Source organism: Stegostoma tigrinum, chromosome 10, assembly GCF_030684315.1.
Source record: "Stegostoma tigrinum isolate sSteTig4 chromosome 10, sSteTig4.hap1, whole genome shotgun sequence".
In the NCBI taxonomy this organism is placed as follows: domain Eukaryota; kingdom Metazoa; phylum Chordata; class Chondrichthyes; order Orectolobiformes; family Stegostomatidae; genus Stegostoma; species Stegostoma tigrinum.
Window position 1 is genome coordinate 29,039,108 of NC_081363.1, and position 26,748 is coordinate 29,065,855.

The following is a 26,748-nucleotide window of genomic DNA, read 5'->3' on the forward strand; positions in this document are numbered from 1 at the left end:
CGGGTTCTAGTCTCTCCAACCAGCGGAAATATCTTCTGTACAGCCACTTTATTGACATCTCGGTATTCTGTAAATTTTGATGAGATTCTCTCCCCGCCTTCCCACCCCCGCCCCCCGCCCCATCATTTTAAACTCCATCAAGTTCAGACACAGAGTCCTTCATTCCTGGGATCATTCTATGAACGTTCTCTGGACCCCGTTCAATGCTAGCACACCCCTCCTTAGATATGGGGTCCAAGACTGCTCACAATATTCCAAATGTAGTCTAACCAGAGCCTTATACAGCCTAAGCTGTACATCTCTGCTCTTGTATTCTTGCCTGCTTCAAATGAATGCTTATATGGCATTTGACTTTCCAACTGCCAACTGAACTTACATGTTAACCTTAAGCAAAACAAAGACTTCTAAGTCTCCTTGTGTTTCAGACTTCCGAAGTCTTTCACCATTTAGAAAATAGGCAATGCCTCTTCCTACCAAAGTGCATAGCCTCACAATTTCCCACATTGTATTCCATATATCATTTTTGTGACCAATATCCTAGCCTGTCCAAGTCCTTTTTCAGCCTCCCTGCTCCCTCAACACACCTGCCCCTCCAGCTGCGTCATCTGCAAACTCAGCAAGGATGCCCCCTTCAAAGTTCAACAGTCACCAGTTGCCACCCTGAAAAAAAAATTTCTTCCCAATCTCTGCCTTCTGTCAGATAGCCAAGTCTCTATCCATGCCAGCACCTTGTCTCTAATACCGTGGGCTCTCATCTAATTTAGCAGTGTCTTGTGTGATGTCCACTGGGTAAATCGCTCATTACTTCCTCACATTCGAACAACTGTCTTCTTGATCCAGCCTGCTGACTCTATTTTGTCATGTATTTGCAAATATTCCACAATATCATCTTTAATAATGGACTGTAAAATCTTACCAACCATCAGGGTCAAGCTAACTGTACGTATGCTTTGATGTCTTCTACCTTCCTCCCTTCTTAAATGAGTATGTTACACTAGCCATTTTCCAGTCCTCTGTAACCTTCTTTGACTCCAAGATCACCCCTATGATCCCCTCAGCTTCTCCTTCAAAACCCTGGGGTGTCATCCATCCCCTCTGGGTGATTTATCCACTGTCAGATCTTTCAGCTTACCTAGCATCTTCTCTTCAGTGACAGCCGCTGCACTCACCAATGTCCATCCTTGTCTCTTTCTTACCTTTTATATCTAAATAAACTCTTGTAATATTCTTTTGTATTGCTCATTAACGTTCCCTCATATTTCATCTTTTCTCCCTTTATTGTTTTGTTTTAAAAATTTGTCTTTGCTGGTTTTTAAAAGGCTTCCAAATCCTCTGCTTCCCACTAATCTTCACCATATTGTACACTTTCTCTTTTTTCTTTTGTGCAGTCCCCAAATTCCCTTGTCAGTCATGTTTGCCTTGTCCTCCCCTTAGTATGAGGGGGATGAATTTCTGCTTTGCCTCCTGAATTATTCCAGAAATTCCAGCTATTGCTGCTCCACCGTCTTCCCTGCTAAACTCCCCCTCCAATCAACTCTGACCAACTCCTCCCTTGTGTCTTTATGCTTACCTTTATTCAATTATGTTATTGTTACATCTGATTCAACCTTCTCCCTCTCAAACCGCAAGGCGAATTCTACCATATTATAGTCACTGCCCCAGGGGTTCCTTCACCTTAAGTTCCCTTCTCAAGTCTCCTTGTTACATATCACCAACGCCAAGTTGATCCAAAAAAGACCATCTTCTAGACATTCCACCAATGTCTTTTCTCAGGATTTTTTTTTACCAACTTGATTTTCCCAATGCACATGCACACTGAAGTCCCCCATGATTACAGTAATAGAAATGACATGTAAGAAAAACATGATCTCCTGATTTATTTTATGACGATTGCTAAGGGGCCTATACTTAACTCCCATCAGGGTCTTTTCTCCTTTGCAGTTCCTCCACAGATTTTATACTTCTTGCCCCTATATCGCTTCGTCCTATCAATTTAATTTCATTGCTTACTAACAAGGCAGCCCATCTCCTCTGCCCATCTGCCTGTTCTTTCAACAGGATGTGTAACCTATTTAGCTCCCAGTCCTGACACCTTTGTAGCCAAATCTCTGTGATACCCCCATCATACCCATCAATTTCAATCTGCACTACAAGCTCATTTACCTTGTTTCGTATATTGTGTGTATTTAAGTACAACACCATCAGTTCTGTGTTGACTACCCACCCCCCTTCTCATAATTGTCCCCTTATCTGTTGTGCCTAAAGTTATATTCCTCACCCTTTCTCTACAGTCTGTCCTATTACTTGCTCTGGAATCTTTAACAATTTCTCCTGAGACCTTTCCCCTTTATCATTAGAAGACAAGGGAGCAAAAAACTGGGTACCAAGCCAGAAGCACCATGCCACTGCGTGCCCACAGCACAGCAGTAAAGGAGACTTTGAGCTTCTTGTGGGTCAATGAAGGCCCTGTATAATCAGGCCTCCTACTGTGACCACAGAGATGTTACCTACAGCAAGAAGAGACAACATATAGGCACCAGGCTGTCAGGTTCTAGGCTCGGGGGTGCCTCTTTGATGGGTGAAGCATGCCTGTCAGTAGCACCCGAAAAGTGAAACCAACTCCCTCCACATCCCCTCTTTATCCTTTCAAACCATAAACTCCAAAACAACTCACCCCATCATTGAGACCTGGCAGCCTGACATAAACGAGAGCCCAGATGCAGCTTGCACCTCACCTCCAACTCTGAACACCAGTTTTGCTGTAGATCATTATTCTCATCAACCAAATTGAAAGCGAAAACAATTCGGCAATAAGTCATCAGCATCTTCATATGAAAGGAAAATGGCAAGGGAAGCTGAGATAAATACGTCTTTAAAAGTTGCCTCAACTCTAAATTTTCCTTTCAGACAGTATCCTGTAATTGTACATAACAGCAAGCTCATCAAGGACACTCATATGTCTTAGAATATATTTGCGCCTGTGCTATTAACCAAGTTTAATACAGATGGAAAGATATTATTCCATTCCACAGTGGACCCTAACAGTGAACAAAAATATATTTTATTTTTTTGATGTGATAAGTTTTCATTAAAGAACACATTACATTGAACATTAAATACTGCAATTACTCTAGGAATAGTTACCTTCATTACACTTCACAATATGTGAAAATAACAACTAACATAGAGAAACTAATAAAACTTGGTCTATATGTGTTCTCACAACATTATGCCACTGTGCACATTTTACTTAAAAAAAATTCCGTTCACATTCATTACATTAAGGCACATTTACTTTAGCAAAGTACTGAACATTACCATACCTGAAGAACATATGTAACACAAGCTGTACACATCAGTTACAGAAAGCATGCTGGTCATAATAAAAGCTTACAGAACTTTTTTTCATCGTGAAACAATATTATTTAGCACTTAATGTGGTAATGCACACATTGGTTTCATACATATAAGTAAAGCTAAGAAATGCAAACTTCCATGAAGAGGCACCACAAGAAGGGGTAGCATGAAATGGAGGTCCCCAATACATCACATCATGTTCATGAATTGAAATGCTTCTGCACACTTGATTTACAATTTTAAAACTATTCTGAAGAAACTGCATTAATTGTAATGTTTTACTTTGGATCTTTAAAATATCTAAGCTGACATCAAGTGCTCACTGTCAAACAAAAGTTAAAATTACCTGAATTCAGTGAAATCTTAAAGGCCTAAAAATCCAAATTATTACGTTACTGAAAACACATCTTAAAAAATGGCTGAATTTGTTTTATTTTATTCCTTCTCATTCCATCTCGCATTATATTTCTTCACAATTGACACTTCAGTTTCCTCTCTACAGCTGGGGAATTTGGATGGTCTACAATGCAGATAATCCTGAAGTTAACTATCAATGCCGTTGTCTGATTGCCATGGCATGAGAAAGAAATATATAAAAGGCAGACCCTGTGCACTAATTCAATTTTAACAAGATAAAGGATAAGAGGGTATAGGGTTTAACACAGCAAAATGTAAACATAGGGCTAATGTAAGAATGTTCCTCACACAAAGAGTAAACAACACATGGAACAGGATACCATGGTAGTGGCAAAAATCATACACACATCAAGAACAAATTGAGATAGCCATTAGATTTTTCTGGGTGATTTCCTTATCTAGATTTATCTGTTTCTCTTCATATGACTCCAAACTAGAGCAGTGAAAGGTGAACATTACACCGACTTGCTTCAATTATATCCAGAGTGCAGAAACGCAACCGGGTCAACATTTAAAATGAGGACTATATTAGTACTTGGGCCCTGTCAAAATTATCCAAAGGAAGGCAGATTCCAAATCACAGATTGGCAAGTGAAGTCAGATTGTACTAACAAGTCTACCAACCTGAAGCAATAATGAAGACTACTGGTCCAGATATGTTTCAGAATTTACTCCAAAAATAGTACACCATTTGAACCTTTGAAGTCTACAGCACAGAAGAAGAGACAGTCACTGAGTTTAAGCCAGCTGGATTAATTTAAAATTAATGCTACTGCTTAGCTCCTTCCTATTTTCATTACCTTCCTTTGCTTAAACAGTTACCATTTATTTTGTTAGATGCAATGCCATCTGTCAACTATATTTATGGCAAAACAATCCATAATTTGATGACTATGCAAATAAAAACTTTATCATGATGCATTATAACAATCTGAAGATGTTGAATTCCACATCACTGATCTATCAACTGAAGGAAATAATATCATATTCATTTATTCCCCAAAATCTTTCATAATTTACAAAACAAAACACTTAAACCCATTCAATTTCTCTGCTACATCAGAACCTGTCCTAATAGTCATAGCGTCCCATATCTGGGGTTATCTCAGTGGATATACTCTGTGCACTCTTTATTGGAGTTTTATTTTATTGGAATAAAACACATAAATTGCGACAAAAATGGTCTAATCATTAGCTTGAAGGTTTATTATCTCTTTGCTCTTTTATAACTTTATCCACTGAAGACAATTTTCTATCTGAACTCCCAAGTTTACACAGTGATTGGTTCCCAACCCGATTTAACAAAAATGGTATTTGAGGAGACTGTATCACATCATTTGCTTCACATTAACAAAAATTACCACAACTGACATGGAGAAAACTTGAAGATCTCCAATTTTTTAAAGCTTTACTGAGCTAACTATCCTATCACTAAATATGTAAGTAGCATTTGCAAAGCACAATATGGTCCATTCATCTAATGAATTCTTGACTATTTCTGGCCAAACAATGGTTTGGAGCCAACTCAGAGACTTGCAACAATATGTCAAACTGATTTTTGTAACACAGCAGGCTCATTAGATCTCTAGGGGTGTATGAAGAATTGCTAGAACTATTTGACTACGTTTATGAGAACCACATTGTTAGATTACAGTGACAGGGAGGAATATTTACCAATGAAAAAGACCAAGTTATAGAGTTTTCAGCAAAGTAATAACTCCTTTGGTCCATCATATGATGCTGGAAATAGGTTTACATTAAATTTAGTGGTACAAATGAGTCTGCGTCGGTTCTATTAACCTTGTATAGCTGTACAGTCTAGAAAGTCCAAAGATAGCTTAGAGGGGTGGCAGTCTTGTAAATCACCATTTAAAATTTTGATTTTTGACATTAAAAAAATTACATAAACTTTGCATCAACCTATATTAATAACTTACCAAGTGGGAAAGCAGAATGAGAATACATTTAAGTTTTATCTTAAGATAGCATTATTAAACTACTGTAAAAGTAACTATGCTTTGAGAAACTTCAGAGCTGAATCTAAGCCATAGATTTGAAAGGTCCCACACAAGCGTCTGCAGATGTTCCATTTTAATTTGAATGAAAATTCCTGGAGACTGTAAAGAAACTTTTTGACTTCAGACATGAGTACTTACATGTCAGACCTGAGACTTAAACAATGATGAAACAAAAATAAAACATGAATAGATTCTCAATGTAATTGCAGTGGTGATCCAACTGTATATTTAGTTCTGACCAGACCATTAATCTTCTGAGAAGACAAAAGGCATTTAAAATGAACACAGCATGTAGCAAATACTAACGATTTCTGGGGTATAAAACATATTTGAGGAAATACAAAGGTTGATGATGATAAGAGAAAACGGTTGCAGCAAATTTATTTAAGATATTGCTACAATCGTCAAAATGTAAATTTGGTACCTTTTAAGTCCAATCTTGAAAGTTACTTAAAAGCTTGCTGGTAGAAATTCAAGCTGCATCAAAACTGAGCATTTTGTTCCATTCTTGCCTCAGGACAGAACCAAAGGGTGTAAGCCCTCTTTGAGCAGAAGCAGCTGACTGAAGCAGCAAATTGGTATCCTAATGCAGCCTGCCAAACAATTGGCTAAGCTGTCCAAGACATTGTGCAACTAGGAACCGATTGTGTGATCTACCTATTTGTTCGTGATTATTTTCATTATGATCCTACAACATAGGTCCTCAATTTACATGATGAAACTGTATGCCATGCTTCAGGCAAATATATCTATTTACAGTTCAGTCTGTACATGTATCAGAGATGTGCCTGCACTCTCTTGACTTCCACCTCCTGACTTTCAGATTCTGATTATCAGATGCAGAGGATGGCCATGAGTTTAATTTCTCCTGCCATGTCCCAAATTATTTATATGTGATTAATTTTAATATGAGCATATGTCATTGTATGGAATCTAATTACAAGTGACTAGATTTTTAAAATCTAAAACAGTTTTAATTGTAATTTACAACCATCATTAAACTTAATTGGCTATAAAGCACTTTGGGACTCCCTGACATCCAGAAAAGCACAAGGTAAATGGAACTTCTTCACTTTACTAATGGGAAATCATCTGTTGCGTCAAAGAAGGTGAGGAGTAGGAAAACCTTGCTTCCTATAGTATCACACAAGCGATGCAAATTAAGTCTTTCTGAATCTACCAAATGACATCAACTAAATGATCACATTAAGTATAAGCTGTTAAGAAACAGTTTCTGCCAGACTTCAGTTCAAGCACCTCACCTGGTCTTGGTACCTTCATCCCTGGGAGACAGAAAGAAAATCAACCGGGATTCCTGGTCCTGACTGCAATCTAATGATCTCTGCTAAAAATTACATCATGGGTGAAGACAGGGATTGGATTGAGATGTGATTCTGCCTATACACTATATATACCCACACGAGTAACATGCAACTTGATGAAAGAGCAGAGGACTATGAGCATAATTATAGTCGTTAGGAGGAGGAAAAATTGGGAGATTCACAATAGAGTTTGTATAAGATTGTCCAGCTACAAAATAAAAATTCAGAAGCTGTAAATTAATGCAGAACTCTTTGGTACAATTTCTGCTTGATCAATCCTTGACTCATGAGTGTCAACTGAAAAGTTGTTCATTCCCAACCCACTATTAAGAGTATTGAATGAAAAGACATGGCCTTGGAGGTCTTAGCTGTGCCACATTTAGTCCTGGTGTGTGAAAAGGGCCAGTGCAGTGGAATTAATTAACGTTAGTGCCCTGCTAACCAAAGCATTAAACAACTGTATCAGTAAATGAAGTAATTGATAGGATGGGCAGATATAAAATGTTCATAAAATTGGTCTCTAATTAGTTTGCAGTCTTTTCCAGAACTGTACTACAGGGAAAACATTTGGAGATGTGATGCGTTATAGAAATGTTACTGCAACATCTTGGGAAAGTTGCAAGTGAAATTGGCAATATCATGTCAAATACAAGTCAAGTCACTTGCTACTGAAACATACTCAAACATTAAGCTTAAAGGCAAATGGAGTTTTTTTAATTATAGTTTTCTTTTAAATTCTATTAGGTCTCTGGCATTAACTTCCTGTGACACACAAATATAGTTCAACCACCACTGTTTCCATACCATATCAGATAGATCAGCAGCTTGGTTCTAAGTTGCAGCAGATATAGTACAGGACTCTAGCTGGTCCCATGGTGCAACTTTAAGTTCTTATTATCTTTAAAGGTACAATATATCAAATACATTGGTTGATAAAAAGTCCATAAGGGATCAAACTAAAAAGATGATAAAGGTACAAAAGTCAACTGAAGTTGTTTTTGGATAGCTAAAGACGACAAATCAGTAAGCAGTTTTATCAATGACTCAATAAATGGTGATTGTACTCCATCCAAAAATAACTTTGGAATCAAATCCAGCTGCTCCAATCTGTAACATACCTACACAACAGATTATTTATTTCATTTCATTCTACTCTGCCTTTGGGTTTTATTTCACTTTTGAAGTCTGACCATTCAAAAAGTTATTTCTGATTTTTTAAAAATAATTCTGTATTTGGAGGTTTTAACTCAACAAAATAATCTGTTGTACACTGATTAATTAATATTGTAATGCATGTCACAATTTCCACATAGGTTCAGTTTCCAAGCAATCTCCCTTAGTGAAAAGATTGGCTAAATAAAGTATTAATTGAACAACATTACCATAGTGCTATGTTTACAATGACCCAAAAGCCCCAGAAATGGAGCATCTAAACATCCTTTGGAGATAATTGTTCAAAATGGAAGTCTCAATGGTTACCTAAGCATACTCACCTCTACTTGGGTAAAATGTGTTGGTTTCTAATCATGTGACTGGGTACTCATCATCAGCAACAAGAAAAAGCTCCAAAAGCAGCATTAAAAATGGCAGTGAAACTTCCATTTCATTCTTTTACCCAACCAAAAGGAGGGGTGAAATATTGGAAATAATGAAGAAATGAGATGACAAAATAAAAATAGAGTAACATCAATAAATCACCACTTCATACTGGTTCTATTGAAATAATCTCTACACAGTCCATACTCAGCAACAAAAACACACACAACATTAAATACACAATGTTCCAAACAGATCAGATCAAAACCAAAGATTAACATAAGTGCTCTCATTTTATGGATTTATAAAGTCACCAATTTTCCAACCAGAGCATATCCATTAGGTCTTGTGCACAAATTCACCATTACTTTTCAGTGAATAAGTTGGTTTACAAAGCTTGATCTCTGCCAAACACAGAGTGACAGAGGTATAAATCTAACAAGTCATCATCCTGTTTGGAATTCTATTTTAGAAAGTACTTTTTCCCAAATAGCCATTTGGATAACCAAGTCCATAGATGACATTATTTGAAGAAAAAGGCACAATGGAGTATGAACCAATCTCTTCATAATACAAAGATTCGGAACATTTATTACAATCCTTGATCATATACTTCACTCTCTTCTGTGCATCAGAGTAAAGATGCTTTGAAGCCTTATTGAATTGTTGAGCATAGTCATACATTTCTTTCTCTGTTTCAATGTGGATTTTCCTCAATAAATTGTTTATTAAAACAGCCCTTCGAAGATAGATTTCAGGGTCTTCAAGAATCCTTAGTTTTTCTAGTGAAAGCCTTAGAATACATGTTCGATCTTCTGGAAAGATCAGGTTCTTAAAAAGAAAGAACACTCAGGTGTTTAAAGTAACAGTGCAAAAGTGTCCAATTTTTTTTAAATGTCAAAAAATGCTTACTTTTGGAAAGTACCCATTGTAAACTTTATGCAAATCTTCTTCTTCTGCATATTTTCTCTTGAAGTACGCTACTTTCGACGTTGTTAATGTATTTGAACAAAGTTCCGCCAATCTTCTGTATGGGAATGAGAATGAAAACGTTCTTAATTGAAAGAATAAATAGAAACTTTAGATGATGACCACAGGTTTAAGAGTGAATTAAGATTGCTTTATTACACTCAATACAATGAGAGCTCCAGCAGTACCAATGACTCTATAAATAGGGCTCACATGCACTGTGACCTGCAATGCACTTTCTCCTACTAACTTCAGCAGAAAACTCCTAACTTTTACACCAGCTGCTAGAATATATCATCCATCATCATGTGAATTTTTTTTCCAAATGTATAAAGCACAGATGTTAAAACAACATGGATAAGGTAGATGATGGCCTAATGGTACTATCGCTAGATTATTAATCCTGAGTCACAGGTTCTGGGGATCTGGATTCAAATGTCGCCATGGCAGATGTCGGAAAATGAATTCTATAATAATCTGGAGATAAGAGTCTAATGATGATCATGCAACCATTGTCAAATGCTGAAAAAATCCATCTGGTTCACGAATGTCTTTTTGGGAAGGGAATCCAACATCCTTACTTGGTCTGGCTTATATGTGACTCCAGGCTCACAGAAATGTGGTTGACTCTTAACTGCCCTCTGGACAAATTAGTGATGGGCAATAAATTCTGGCCTGGCTATGAAACCCCATGAATGAATATAAAAATTGGATGGATGAAACTAGAACAGCTATACTCCTTGATATAAAAACAAAGACCCAAGTTACTTTTTCTGTAAAGATATACTTTTTAATAGTAATGCACATAATGTAAATTCTTTCAGCCATTCCTTGGACAGCATTATAACAGCCCAGATTTTTTTTAAAAAATAGCTTTGCAGTTCTTCACTGCAAAGATCAACCACTCGCTTCCAGATATGATCTATCAATTTATATCTGAGGAAGTCATGCTCCTCAAACAGTCGGAGTGCGTCATGGCCAACCAGTGACTATATTACCTTCTGACAGACAATTATCAATCAAATCACTATCTTAGGCTCAGGCCTACCTTTGATGTGCGACCAGGTGGCTTGTGAACACTTCTGCAGATCCTGAAACAAAGAGAGCAGATAACATATCTTTCATGAAGCATTTCCAACAATTAACAATTTATATAAAGTGACAGAAACTTCTAACAACAGTCTAACACAAGTTGTTATCGAATTTGCATGCATCATCAGGTTAAGCACGATTAACAACACTTATTTCATTCAGGATCACACTTCAAAGTAGTACTGAGGAAAGGTTGCATTACTGGAGACGACTTATTTTCAATACAGCATCAAATCAGGTTTTTTTCAAGGTTGCGAAAGGGTAATTGCATATTTTAAAAATCATATTCCCAAACAGTGACAGTGGATCCCACCAGCTAATGGAGCAGCATAGTGGCTTAGTGGTTAGCACTCCTGCTTCACAGTGCCAGGGGCCTGGATTTGATCCAGCTCATCTGGGGAGCCTGCAACCCTCTGGATTCAATATCAAGTTCAATAATTTTAGGGTCTAAATTCTCCCATGCCCTATCTCTCTACCCCACATACCAGGCCTTGTTATAGTCTGCTATTACACACTGCCTATTGTTAGCCACTAATTGTCTCCATTAACAGCTATTCACCCTCCAAGCCACTATTCACTCCTTTGTCTGTCCAACTATTCTTCTGTCTCTTTGGGCTCCATTTCCACCTATCATTTACTCCTGAACCCCTCCCACACCCTATCTTCTGCATATGAACCTACATTTTCCTAGCTACCACCAATTCTGAGGAAGGGTCGCCAGCCCCGAAACATTAACTCTGATTTCTCTTCACGGATGCTGCCAGATCTGCTGAGCTTATCCAGCAAATTATGTTCTTTTATTTATGTAAGGAATGATTTGCCTAGTTGGCACACAAAATAATACTTTTGACAGTATCCTATAAATACAATAATAAACCAAATCAAATCAGGTCAAATCAATTATGCTCTCAGACAGCTCCTGGTAATACTAATTGTCATTAAGTCATCTTTGGTCCAATTATATTGCAAAATAGTATCACATGAGTGATGCAGTTGTGAACTGGGGTCTGGCCCAGAAATTATGCTGGCATCAAGCTCCTGACAATGTTTTGAAAATTCAGTCCATAGTGTTTCATGTGGCAATAAAAAGTTCCAAGCTACAATTCAAAGAAGGACACACAGTTCTCTCAATGACAGAAACAATAATCTTCTCGCAGCCAAAACTACCAAATATAGAATAATTGATTATTTTAAATAACTTGCTGACTATGAAGAACTTTAGAATTTCTGAGCATTGAAAAGATATGAGATAAATGCAAGTTATGTTTATCTTCCTTGAAACCTGGTACATTCTATTGTCAATCTCACATTGAAAGAACATTACACTTGGCATGTTGGAATTTTTGCTGATGCACTTTCAGAAATATTGAGAAATACTGGGTGGAATTTACTGTGATCCCCAGAGTGGTTTTAGAGATGACAGCATGAGGGATTTTGAAGAAAAGGTTGAGGGTGTGCTCTCTATCACCTTCCCAATACCATACATTGACACACGAGCTTGAGGACAGTCTTCAAGCCCAGGCATTACGTGGCAAGTTAAGGGCCTCTTCATGCTGTAGCTAGCATTTGACCAGCTGTGGAGCAGACTTACAGTGGGGTCAATTGGGAGGCCCTCCTGTTTAGGCCCTCTGTGATTAGCTGCCCCCAGAGAAACACCCCACTGATCTCACCAACTAGCCTCTGCCTCAGTCTCCCCTCAAGGGTCAATAGTGACTTCACTTACTTTGGTTTTCAAGTATAGGGTCCATGCTGTTTCAGGCTAGATGCAATACCAGCAGTGACCAACCCCTCTAACTGGTTAGTGGCTCTTGGAAATGGGACAGGTGTATCAACACTAGATGGTTAATTGCCTGATTGTAACATGAGGTTGAGTTTCTTCCAGCTTTCTAGCCTGCCTCAGAGCCATTACTACCCCAAAAGATTCAGTCCATTAAGTAATATCCCAGTTATCTCTTTATGTCATTTATAAAGTTACAAAACAAACCTTCAAAATTCAGTATAAGCTAAGGAGTATTTTTGTCATTAGCAATAAATAAGAATTCTGTAGAATGACAACAAACGTTAGAGCATACACATGGTTTCTTGGTTTGATGGTTAACAAAGGGTATAAGATGATCAAACACTGAAATTATATAAGTGGAGGAGAAGGATGACTATTTGCTTGTGAAATTTTGAATCTACCCATTAAGATTCAAAACATATATACACTTGAAAACCTGATGTAAGTATTTGCTTCCTTTCTAGCCATCAAATTATTCCTCAAAAATCTCACACTGAGATCAATGGCTCATTTTTAACTCTATTACTTAGTAGGCTGGATATTCTTTGTTAATCGGTAGTCTATATTCGAGGTTAGGTCTTAGTTTATCTGTTTTCACTTGCAGAAGATTAATTAACTTCTAGCACATAAAACCACTTATTACATAAATTAGTTCTTATCACAGTATGTATGATCCAGAATTACAATTATCTCACAGGATACAAACATTATTCTTCTGGCCATCTTGATCAGAGCAATGACTTATCAAAATTGCCCTTTATATTTCTATTTGATTTGACTAATTTGATGAATCAAAAACTTAATATTGATCTCATCTTTGAAGGCACTAATAATATCAGCTAATTTGCCACCAAAATCAAACAAGGTATCAGCTAATGAACAGCACAAAGCAGGGCCTAAACGTAATAATTTGGATTTTTAGGCCTTTAAGATTTCACTCAATTCAGGTAATTTTAATTTATCTTTGAAAGCACTTGATGTCAGCTTAAATATTTTAAACATCCAAAGTAAAACATTACAATTAATGCAGTTTCTTCAGAATAGTTTTAAAATTGTAAATCAAGTGTGCAGAAGCATTTCAATTCATGAACATGATGTGATGTACTGGGGACCTCCATTTCATGCTACCCCTTCTTGTGGTGCTTCTTCATGAAAGTTTGCATTTCTTAGCTTTACTTATATGTATGAAACCAATGTGTGCATTACCACATTAAGTGCTGAATAATATTGTTTCACGATGAAAAAAAATTCTGTAGGCTTTTATTATGACCAGTGTGCTTTCTGTAACTGATGTGTACAGCCCATGCTGTATAAGTTCTTCAGGTATGGTAATGTTCAGTACTTTGCTAAAGTAAACGTGCCTTAAAGTAATGAATGTGATCTGAACTTTTTTTTAAGTAACACGTGCACAGTGGCATAACTATGTGATGAGAACATATATAGGCCACGTTTTGTTAGTTTCTCTATGTCAGTTGTAATTTTCACATATTGTGAAGCGTTATGAAGATAACTATTCCTAGAGTAATTGCAGTATTTAATGTTCTATATAGTGTGTTCTTTAATGAAAACTTATCACATCAAAAAAATACAGACAGAATGAAAAGATCTGATTCTCAACACAGAGAAAAAATTTCCAATTTGCCTCTCAAACCTCAAATAGCAATTTGAGAATCTCACCATGGAGTGATGACTACCTTATTTACATTTGCACTCCATTTGGATCTCATTAAAGCCTCAACTTACCTTATTTATATACCATCTCTAATTCTCCTCTCCTCCAATGAGCAAGCAAACAGCACAAATTCCCAACATGTAAATGCCAGTAGTTGCAACTCACCAAATGCTTCTCCCACCCATTAAGCAACTGCTTCTTCATGACAATATTCCTGTATAAATTCAATGGCCATCATCCTCCTCAACACCTCATTCGCATAGGTCGGCATTGGCAAACCACAAATCTCACAAAATCATGACTGCTCTCAAACCAACTTTCACACCACTTCAACCCTTCAACATTTTTATCTGAAGTTCGGGGCATCTATGACTTCGATGCATTTTCCAGTTCGCTTTGTGCATAGGGACATATGCGTACGTGCACAGTATGCACCTTATGACGCTTAGCTTGTTTTCTTAAACTCAATCTGCACTTTGCACTTTAGAGGTTGCCAGTCTCTGTCTACTTGATAATAAAATGTGAGGCTGGATGAACACAGCAGGCCAAGCAGCATCTCAGGAGCACAAAAGCTTTTGTGCTCCTGAGATGCTGCTTGGCCTGCTGTGTTCATCCAGCCTCACATTTTATTATCTTGGAATTCTCCAGCATCTGCAGTTCCCATTATCTCTGTCTACTTGATATTGTTTTCTTATCTGACCTCAGCACTGACTTACGGCTGCCACCTTCTGTGTGATTTGCATTGCTGTCTTAGCACACAGGGTCTTTATTGCTCAGTTACAGACTTCCAGCCTCTGAGGCCTGCTTTGCCTTCTAAGCACAGAGTAAAGGCAGGCAGCTTGTCATAATGGGGAGCATTGAACAGTCAATGGAGTACACATGTTGCTACATGCCAGTGTGTTACACCAACATCACACCTACAGAATGTGCCAGCATTTTCTGCAGTAAACCTATTGTATATGCTTCAAGAAAATGGCCATGTTTGAAAGTCAAAGAGGAGCATATCTTAGCTGGGTAAAGAAGGCCACAGTTAACACTGTCACAGTCAGTCTAGAGGTTCATCCAATTCCTGTCCAGTGGAGTTGGCCACAGTCAATCAGGCACTTATCCTGACAGAGTCTTCGCAGTTCAAGAATGGACCCACACTGAGTCCTGCAGGTCACAGTGCAACCAGTCCAGAGATTACTAGTAAGTAAGTCAAGGTGCTCTGGAGACATCAGTCTGGGGGATTGGCCATATTTTTATGTAATGAGATAAACGGAGGGATTGAATATGATGGAAGCGAATGGATAAGCAGTTGGTGATGATGCAGGAGCAGAAGAGGTGACAAGGTGTTCCCAGTGAGAAGATTAATAACATAAGGGCACGGAGGGCTAGTAGGTTGGGAGGATGAAGTGGATATAATGCATGCATTACTGACAGCTTTAGTCCATAACGCTTGATGGAAAATGTGTGCAGAAGCAGACAGTGTGCTGGCCCATAGGATGAGGTTGCAAAGAGAAGATGACAGCACTTACCCTCACAGAGCTCAGAAGATCAATTATCTTACCGCTTCACAAGTGACACACCATTGACCCAGTATGTAATCTGAGTCCAGGCTGCTGTGTCTGGTAGTGTGTTTGTCTATGGCACGCCTCGTCACCACCCCATCCACCAAGATCTTCTGTCCCTGTTCACAAAGTGTGAGGCAAGCTTTCCTTTCCTATAGCCCACATCCTGAATGTTGAGGCTCAAGCGCCACAGTGTAAAAAGTTGTTCATGACTTGCAGAGTCTAAAGTGGTGCACAGCTGCTATGTTCAAACACTATGTTCAAACACTATGTTCAAATCAGTTTCAGAATGCCACACACCCAAAGAATTCCTTCACTGCCTGCCTCTTTCTACCTTTTCAAATGGCTGCTATGAAGCACCTCCCCAGTTCTTCTGTGGCACAGGATTTGTAAGCAACAGTTCTCAGTTGTCCCATGATGTAAATTTTAAACTTTAAATTTTGAGTGCTCTTACTTCAATTTATTATTTAAGTTATTAATTCAATTTGGAACCCTTTAATGTTAGCATCCTCAACTTATTAATTTTAATATTACCCCACAGATCCAAATAGTTACTCTGATTATCTATATGGCATATTCACTTGTTTACTCTTCTGTTGAGCTACTCAGTATTCACTTACCCCTCTGCACCGAACTATCAATCTCCCAAATTCCCATGGAAATTGTTCGCTGATTCTCCCAGCTGTGTACAGTTGACAATAATAAAGGTTATAACTAGATTTGTAATGAAAAGAGTCAGTAGATGTGAAGCTGGAAAAGCACAGCAGGTCAGAAGTATCGAGGAGCAGGAAAATCAATGTTTCGGGCCGAAACAATTCATCAGGGCTGGGTAGGGGGAGGGGAGCCCAGAAGTAAATAGGGGGAGGAGCTGCAGCTGGAGGAAGGGTAGGTGTGATGGTTAGGTGAATGCAGGTAGGGCTTTATTGTAACTGGTCATTGGGAAGGGTGGAGCAGATAGGTGAGGAGGAAGATGGACAGGGTAGGTCAAATCAGGGAGGCATGGAGGAGAGGGGAGGGCTGGACATGGGATAAGGCTGGGGGTGAAGGGATTTTGAAGCTGTTGAAGTCAATATTGAGACCACTGGACTGTAAGCTCCCAAGGCGGAACATCAGGTTTTGTTGCTCCAGCTTAGGTTGGCACAATGTATCTTTGAGCAAAACTGGAATGTACAATCTAATCCTATAATGATCTACTGCCCTAGTTGTTCCTACTATAAGTTTTACCTCGATTATTTAATTCTATTGAGAGAATGGGAAAAAATATCCATGACCTGTGGCAATGCAGATTATATTTTGCCCACTGAGGAATGCTCTTGTCAGGTCCCATCTTTTGTTCTTGACCTGACTGTAAGCTGCAGAAAGATACTGACAGACCAATCCAGGAGGTTGAAGATTGGGAAAAGGAGTCCAATTAGAAGAAATGTACAGTAATTAATTTGGAAGAGACTAACAAGGCAAAAGGATAAACAACAAATGGCAAGATGTGAAATCCTCCATGGTAACTGGATAGATAGATAAGGTGGTCAGAAATGCATGCAGGATCCTTGCCTGCATTCGTCGAAGCAAGAAGTCGGTTGGGACACTGCAACTGAATAATTTACTAAATAGGCCATAGTACTGAAATAATTTTTTAATTGTTCAAAGCATATATGATTTTAATCATTTTGTTGCATAGTATAAGGGCGATAATTAACCACATATCCCATATCAAAGCACGTGCAGAAATGCTGAGATACAACAAAATGAAAGAAAGGCATGATGAATTTCCAATATCAGGTTGTCGGAAGAATGAGACTTAAAAGTAATTCTCAGTTATCCCAGCAAGGGATAGAAAGGTAAGTCTAATATTGAACTTTTTGGTCATGTAAAGGCTGAGCCCAAACACTAACCTTAATAGCTTCTTCACTCTATCCCATTCGGTCTTCTACTTGACAAGCATGCTATTCGACTGTCCAGTCTAAATCTCCCACCACCTTCGTATGATTAGGTGCCTGATGCAGTTTCTTGGTTACTGTGAAAAGAAGAAGAGTCTGATAGCTTCCAATTTCTAACATCTGGACAGTCAACGCTCAGGTCTGTCATACTGAGCTACACAAAGGAGATATTAAGGTAGATCACCAAAAAGTTTGCCAAAGGAGATAACAAGGTGTGGAGCTGGATGAACACAGCAGGCCAAGCAGCATGTTAGGAGCAGGAAAGCTGATGTTTCGGGCATAGACCCTTCATCAGAAATGCTGGGGCCAAATTGTGAAGGCTTGAATGTGGACTGTAACCCATTGGGAATGATCTGCTTCTATAGGCAGGTACTAAGAAAGATGATGTGGCTGTAATATCTGGTTTGCTTCAGGACATGGCCAAGCAGTTTCAAGGCCGAAGAGATTACAACAGAATTGCAACGGGAGAGAGATTCCCTGAGGTTTGTCCGGAGGGAGGAGAATAACTTCTTCGGGTTAGGCATCCTTAGAAGAGGCTTCACAGTGGGGTTAAAATTGTATCAGAGAAAATAGGAACTGCAGATGTTGGAGAATCCGAGGTAACAAGGTATGGACCTGGACGAACACAGCAGGCCAAGCAGCGTCTTAGGAGAAGGTAAGCTGACATTTCAGGAAGGGTCTAGGCCCGAAACGTCAGCTTTCCTGCTCCTAACATGCTGCTTGGCCTGCTGTGTTCATCAAGCTCCACAACTTGTTGTCTCAGATTCTATAGCATCTACAGTTCCCATTATCTCTGAGTACAGATATCTTGGTGGGTTCTGGGGTTGGAAGAGATAACAGAGATTGGGAAGACTGAGGGGAGGGATGTAAATCCAAGGACAAGAATTATAAAACAATGAGAATGGAACCAGGCAAATGCAGTCTCCACCTAATTAACTGATGAAGCTGAGGTGTTGGAGGTGGACAGTTTAATCAATCACATCAAAGAATGCAGATAGGTTGTTATATCTCTGACGAAGGGTCACTGGTCTCAAAACTATTTTCCTCTCAACAAATGCTGCCAGACCTGCTGTGTTTCTCCAGAACTTTGTTTTTGTTTCAGATTTCCAGCAATTGCAACTCTGTGTGTCTATGTAAGCAATAGTTTACTATTGTCAGTCACCAAAGAACTTACTTGTGACCTTGGTAACAGAAGTTTTGATATTGTGACAGGGGCATAATCCAGATTGGCGGGATGCAGACATCAAGTTCATGTAAGATTTGCACAAACACGGGTGGTGACATCATGACTGTGAACTATGGAGAGGAAAGGGTGCTTAGATGTGGAGGTATAGTTTGACAGAATGGCAAGGATGGTGACAGAATGCAGTTTTTGAGAAGGGCGATGGTGTGTATGAAGGACAGGAGGCACGTAACCTGCGGAGATCATATCAGCTAACCTGGGAAAACAGGAATGGAAGTTGGGTCATCATTGCAGTCAATTTGATTATCTTTCTTAATTAATTCTTTTCAAGGATTTTAAGGACCATACCAGGAAAGACACAGCTAATACATGACATAATCCAAATCCATCTTATTTACCTGCCACACAAACAGAAAGAATTAAAGAAGCTCAGCAGGTCTGGCAGTACCTATATGAAGACAGAGACAGACAGACCGAAAGTAACATTTTGATTCCAGTGACCCATCCGCAGAGCATCTCTATGAAGAAAGGTCACTGGACTTGAAACTTGACCTCTGCTCCAGTATTTTCTGCGTAGGTATCAGATTTCCAACATTTGGACTTTTTTGTTTTTATTTTTAATTTACTGGCAGTTTGTGTCTGGATTACATACTATTTTCTACAGTCAAAACAAATAGGCAATAAGCTTGAATGAATAAGCAATCAAGATAAGTCACCGTAGGTGGCAGCAGATCTGTTGATACAGATCAAAATCCAGTGAAAATCTGCAAGCAATTCACATTTCAGATTAATAGAGCACATCAATCTTGTCAGAATTATTCAGATTATTAATTATTGGTGTTAGACAAGGCTACCACTTTGAACAGACAGTCCCAATTTCAGCTCACCCACCCCATCTATCAATAAATTGTTTCAGAAATGTTACATGTTCGATTTGTGACATTGTCTGGCTGTTGCTAACAGGTGCAGATGCACAGATTTGCAACATGTTGCTTGGAACTACAACCTACAATTTAAACAACTGTCACCTGGTATATTATCTTGCAAAGCAATGCACCAGGCAAATAAAATCCACCATTTGGTCATATGATTACTTCATGTTACAAATTAATTTTTGGACCATGGTTGAACATTTTCAAAACAGTAATGAAAATTTATTTGGTTGACAACACTGCCAGTTTTTTTTCAAGTAACTCAAAGTTAACAATTTGACAACTGCCTGTACTTAGCAAGATCCCTGTGCTTGTTTCACAGGCTGATTACTGAGCAGATTAGTATAAAGAATTTACATGAAGATTACCTACTGAACTCAAATTACCACTGTCATGCAATCCCAATATAAAATCCATGTGGTTTTTAACTGAGATTAACACAGTTCTCTAATACATTAGAAAACATGAAAAACTTGCAACTTTGATTTCTTACCATGCACACAACACAGCTACTGTAAAACAGTGATGCCAGTGAGAGTAGCAGTCCCTGGAGAGATACACTTAAACTGCTTTAACAGATTTAAAAGTGAACATAAGACATCATCGGCTAAAGTTACTAGAGAAACAGGCATGGTGATACATCTCCCATTGGATTTACTCAAAAGTAATTCTTGTTGGAAACAATATCCTTCCGTTTATGAACAAAGTACAGAGAACACACATTTTTAAAAGACAACCTGAAAGCATCCTAGAGGTTGCAGTGAAGAAAGAGCCAAGCCATCAAGGGTAAGATTTTCGAATCAGCCTTCTGACTATCTGTAAATCTCTGGTGTACATATGGAACTGGGAGGTAAAGTCCTAAACATGACCCTACCAAAAGGCAATTATGATATCCAAACTATGGCTGAAGACATGAGCGTGTATTCACTTTTCTGTCTGTACCTGGATTCTTTCTGTTGTGCATCTGTATGGTGACTACCTTCTGCCTCTAGCTGTCATTTGTTCTTTACAGGAGTAGCTTCTTTGTTGGTCTTTTCTTTGACCCTCCTGCAGAACCTTTTTGTGCCCCTGGCTGAATAGCTTTTTACTTATCCTTTCCATTGGCAGTGCTTCCAGGTCAAGGGTTTGCAGGTCACATAAACCAGTGTTTCTTCTTACCCAAGCAAACTATAATTGATGAAAACTCTTAAATCCTTTTGAAATATTCCTACGAACAGTTACAGATTCTGCAGCTACTTTAAATAAATTAAACTTTTTCCTTTCTACAGATCTTCCAGATCAAAAGCCCATCACACATCACAGGTGACAGCAGTGAGTTTCACTCACAACTGTACAGCTGAAATAAACAACTTATTCAGCAGCAGATAGGAGACATATACCAATAACCATTGCCCACTGTAGCATTCATACACTGCATCGTCAACTTTCAATCATTTAGAGTAATGCAGCAGTATAACATTAATAAAAATATACATGCAGTTAAGTGCCAAAATTAGGAAACAGAAATAGTTAAATGAATTTTATTGAATGTCAGTTTTATTTCTTATTTGGGTTCCTACAAGACTTCCTATTATTAACTAACTGACTCTGAAGGGGCAAGTGAACAGTTCAACTAATGGCAGCAAATGTTCATCTCAGTAAGAATTTCACTAAAGCTGTGTGTTTCATCTTGTTAAGTTATTATGCCATCCTTCAAAGATCCACCATTTGGATTCCGTGTTGAACAGAATCCACCCTGCAAGCACTTCTTAGAGGCTTTAATTATTCATTCTCAAGGTATGAGCATCACTGGCAAGGCCAATACTTACTGTCCATCCCTAAATGCCCTTGAGAATGTGGTGATGGGTAACCTGCTTGAATACAGCCATTTCAGTTTCAACCATATTGCTGTGGGAATGGAGTCACATGTAGGCAAGACTGGCCAAGGATGGCAGATTTCCTTCTCTAGAGGGCACAAGTGAAGTGGATTTTTGACCAGCTGGTAATTTCATGGTCATCATTACTGCTGGTAGCTTCATAATTCAAGAAAGTGCCATGGTGGTATTTGAGCAGCCATCACCCAGACCCTGGATTACTAGCCCAAAATCTTAACAACTGTGATCCATCTTGCCATAAAGCCATGGAGTTCTTTGAAACAAATAATAATTGAAATATATGTTCAATCAATAGCTGCTATATATAATCAGTGGGATTGTTGGCCATGTCAATGTTACATATCTATCATGAGGAATCAGTGAACTTAAAATTACCACCAACACGGTCCTGCTATGCTGATGAATAGGAATTTGCCTCCAGGAATTTGTGAGAATGGAGCACAAACACTAAAAGAAAACGTCTCAACTTAGGCTTCAACTACTCTTTTGGCCTGGAACTCATGCAGGTGGTATAAATAGAGGCCACTTTAAGTTATGGGGATTCCTCTTTTCCGGCATGCTTTCAAATCTTCCAAGTTGAAGAAATTACTATTTCCTATCCACTCCCGCTTGAGATTGCTATTATTTTCTCCATTCCTTTTAGCAACTGAAATATGGCAACCATTGATACAAGTACAAATGTCCAATCCCAAGTTCTTGTCTTATTTCTCTGGTGCAATATTTGCCTCACTTTATCCCACCCCAAAATCACGTCATTCATCATCAGCTTTTCTCTAAAATCACAGCAACCATTTGACAAAGTAATGCATACATAATACCATAAACCCATAGTTTATACTAGTAGCCTATCACCAAAAAGAGGCTGCAATGTGGGATTATTTCCAGAATTGCATTCTCAGACCACTGGCAACAGTTTGTCTCGTGTCTCCTGCCAAAACCTGATGCCATGTCCTTAAACCAATGGCCCATCTGCCTATACAAGCAGGCATAAATGATCCCGTGGTGTAATTTCAAACACCAGTGCAGTTATCTCTCATGTCCTGGCCAATGTATATTCCTCAATCAACATAACAAAAACAAATTACCTGGTCATTATCACAGTGTCAACCATATTCACAGTAATAAAAACGTTTACAGAAATATAAGTGTGAGTGACTCCAACACAACCTAAGTAAAAGTTAATGTCTGGAGTCCTATAACTTGATCTCTCTGCTTGGAGATGACTGGCTATCGGCTACATCATATGGGCAGTATCTAGCTTCCCAGCTCCCAGGCTTCATATACAGCGTAGCCGATTGGACAGTATAAGAGAATCTTCAAGCTCAAAGCTGATTTTGTGTTGACATGATTCGATTATCTCGCCACCAGCTTGTACGCTACTTCACCGAACACTTCTCACTATTAATGGATAGATCCTTTTATAAGTTATCTGATTGCAACTAACAGCGCATTTGAAAGCAGGTTTCAGTGTCGATAGTACAAGACTTTCAACGCCTAAACGCCAATTAATTTCTTTTCAAAGTTGCGGAGAATTAAGAAATCGGAATCATATGCAAGAAAAAATACAGATCAAAACCACCCGTTCTTAAAAAGAAAGGCGTAAAACCACACTTTAGGAGACAAGGGCGAATAGTAAACAGAAATCAACATGGCAGAAATATTCAATTTATTCATTCAAATGAATTGAAAGTATGTGGATTTTACTGCACTCCCGCTTTGATCAAAAAGTTGCTTGAAAATGCACCGACGCTCGAATTCATTTTTTAAGCCGATATAGTTGTCAGTCAATTTGTTCGAAATTGGAATTTTAAAATGTATCTGCACTAATTGAGGTTAGGTGGCAACCGGTCTACAAATAGAAAACCCTCTGCTACAATCATTTCTTCCACACCCCCGAAAATACACAGCACTTACCTTACGAGAGCCGAAGGATTCGGCTGAGATCATTAACGAGCAGAGCTGAAAATTAGTCCGGGGCTGGAAAGGACGGCACGGAGTGGGTTTGACTCGCCGTCAGACCCAGACAGACAGCCCAGGGAGGGAACTGAAGCACTAAATCAAAACCCCGCAATCACAATCTCACACCGATACGTGGCCCGATTCCCAAAAGTACAAACAACCCTCTGGGGGTAAAAAAAAGACCCTGCTGTTTGGAAACAAATTAGCCCGTGAGACAGATGATGGACCAAACCAAACGGGTTCAGCAGCCGAAGTCCCATCCAAATGCAGCAAACTGAGCAACTTTCTGGTGTTTTCCCACCCGCTCACCCGCACGCTTCCCCTTCAACTGTTCATTCAATCATTAGAGTTAGTTATTCTGAGCGGGCACATAAAACCACCCCACACCTCCCCATCTCGTCGTGAACGACACTCGATCCTGGGGCAGGGAGAGGCACGTGGGAGCAGGCACAACAACTACCTCCCCAACCCCCAACCCGCACCCCTTCAACTACCAACACACATCTTTCTCCAAAACAAAATCCGAAATTGGGCGTCGGGATCCCACTCTGTTCTACTGCCGACGCGGGCAGCGCCGTTACTGCCATCGGTGGGAGAGGGAGCGGGGAAATGTCCAGGTGGCTGCTCCCGGGCACACAGTCTGGAGAGCATCACCCCCACCCCTCACGTACCCACCTCTTCACCCCTCCTCACAACCACACACAGCCCTCACCGCCACCCCTCCTCATCACAACCCCACATTGCCCTCACCCCACCCTCACCCCTCCTCACACTTCCCTCACCCCACTCCTCCTCACAGCCCCACACTGCCCTCAACCCGACTCCAAACCCCTCCCCACACCACCCTCATCCCACCCCTCACATCCCCACACCACCCTCACCCCACCCCTCCTCACATCTCCCACACCACCCTCACCCCTCTTCACATCCCCCACACCCCTTCCCCCCAAACACCTTCCCTCTGCCCTCTCATCCCCCTCCTCATTTCCCCCTCACACATCCCTTATTCTCCTCCTCAACGCCCCCATCCCCTCACACATCACTTCAACTCCCGCCACCTCACGCACACCGTCAGCCCTCAAACCCCACAGCGCCCCACACCTTCACACCCCCACCCCACTCACAGATGCCCTCAACCCCTCACAGACCCCCACCGCCTCCACACCTTCACTGCCTCCAAATCTTCATACCCCTACCCCACTCAAACTCCCCTCAACCCCCACTGCCCTCTCACCTTCATACCCCCACCCCCTACAACCCTCACACCTTCACACTCCCACCCACTCACAATCTCCCCTCAACCCCCACCCCCACTGCCCTCTCACCTTCATACCCCACCCCCTCAACCTTTACAGCCCCACCCCCCCAACCCTCACACCTTCACACTCCCACCCCCACCGCCCTCTCACCTTCACAGCCCCACCCCCTCAATCCTCACACCTTCACACTCCCATCCCCACTGCCCTCTCACCTTCACACCCCCAACCCCTCAACCCTCACACCTTCACACTCCCACCCCCACCGCCATCTCACCTTCACACCCCTACCCCCTCAATCCTCACACCTTCACACTCCCACCCCCACCGCCATCTCACCTTCACACCCCCATCCCCTCAACCCTCACACTTTCACACCCCTACCCCCCTCACACTCCCACCCCCAACCCCTCTCACCTTCACACCCCCATCCCCCTCAACATTCACACCCCCACCCCCCTCAACCCTCACACCCCCAAACCCTCACACCTTCACACTCCCATCCCCACTGCCCTCTCACCTTCACACCCCCAACCCCTCAACCCTCACACCTTCACACTCCCACCCCCACCGCCATCTCACCTTCACACCCCCATCCCCTCAACCCTCACACTTTCACACCCCTACCCCCCTCACACCTTTACACTCCCACCCCCAACCCCTCTCACCTTCACACCCCCATCCCCCTCAACATTCACACCCCCACCCCCCTCAACCTTCACACTCCCATCCCCACTGCCCTCTCACCTTCACACCCCCAACCCCTCAACCCTCACACCTTCACACCCCCACCCCCTCAACCCTCTCACCTTCACACCCCCATCCCCTCAACCCTCACACTTTCACACCCCTACCCCCCTCACACCTTCACACTCCCACCCCCAACCCCTCTCACCTTCACACCCCCACCCCCCTCAACCCTCACCCCCCCACCCCCCTCAACCCTCACCCCCCACCCCCCTCAACCCTCACACCCCCACCCCCCTCAACCCTCACACCTTCACACTCCCGCCCCCACTGCCCCACCCCCCACACACCCCCTCAGCCCCTAACCCCTCACACACCCCCTCAGCCACCCACCCCCTCAGCTCCCACGCCCTCACACACATCCTCAGCCCTCAAGCCCTCACAGTCCCCCACCTCCCCCGCCTTCACACCACCACCCCGCTCACACACACCGTCAACCCCCACCCCCTCGGCCCTCAACGCCTCACAAGCCCCCCCCCACCCCTTAACACACTCCCACTGCCCTCTCAGGCCCCTCCACCGACACTCCTCCCCAATCCCCCCCAGCCCTTCATCCCATCCACACACACCCCCGCCCCCACCCCCACCATCTCACCTGACACCCCGGTCGCCCCGCCGATTGGCCCCGGGGTTTTTTTTTGCCTGGTTTCCACGGCGCGTTGCTATGGCGCTGCTTGACGCTCGCGGGGTGACTCTGGGGGTGACCTTCCCCCCTCCCGCTAGCAAGAGAACCCCGTAGAAACTGACCCGGGTTTAAGACCCTTCTGTAAGTCCAGCCTGCGGCTTCAACCTTGGGGGGGAGGGGGGGGGCAGCCGTCCCGCCGGATCTATGTAGGATGTTTTCTTTCGGTTTGTTTTCGGCGGCTTCGTTTTCAATCAAACGAAAGAATACAATCACCCACTGAGTTGATGTTTCAACCTATCTCTCTCTCCCCCTCCCGCTGCAAGCAAATAATGAAAATCCACTCGAACAGTATGAGCCCGTTCCAGTTAAGTTACCTGCAAGTTCAGCTCCAGAAAGGGCAGACGTCGATTTGGGTCGCCGGTTAAAAAGAAATGTAAATGTCAGCTGCAAAGAAAAGCAAACATCTGCGCTTCACCTTCAGCCCCACGGTGCTTCACCTTATGTCACTGCTGTGTATCCCGATCG

At 41.1% G+C, this 26,748-nt stretch overlaps 1 long non-coding RNA gene across 4 annotated transcripts; it reads right to left on the reverse strand.

The window, feature by feature from the left end:
• Nucleotides 1–3,082: 3,082 nt before the first annotated feature.
• Nucleotides 3,083–26,748, reverse strand: LOC125455790 (uncharacterized). 4 transcript variants are annotated; one of them, XR_007248312.2, is made up of 6 exons: nt 23,551–24,302; nt 19,087–19,228; nt 17,603–17,724; nt 10,668–10,710; nt 9,563–9,677; nt 3,083–9,481 (listed from the first exon to the last, which is right to left on the reverse strand). It is a non-coding gene; the product is annotated as an uncharacterized LOC125455790 (long non-coding RNA). The 4 variants fall into 4 exon arrangements; XR_007248313.2 differs by lacking the exons at nt 19,087–19,228; nt 23,551–24,302 and adding an exon at nt 26,598–26,748; XR_007248314.1 differs by lacking the exons at nt 19,087–19,228; nt 23,551–24,302 and adding an exon at nt 26,194–26,368.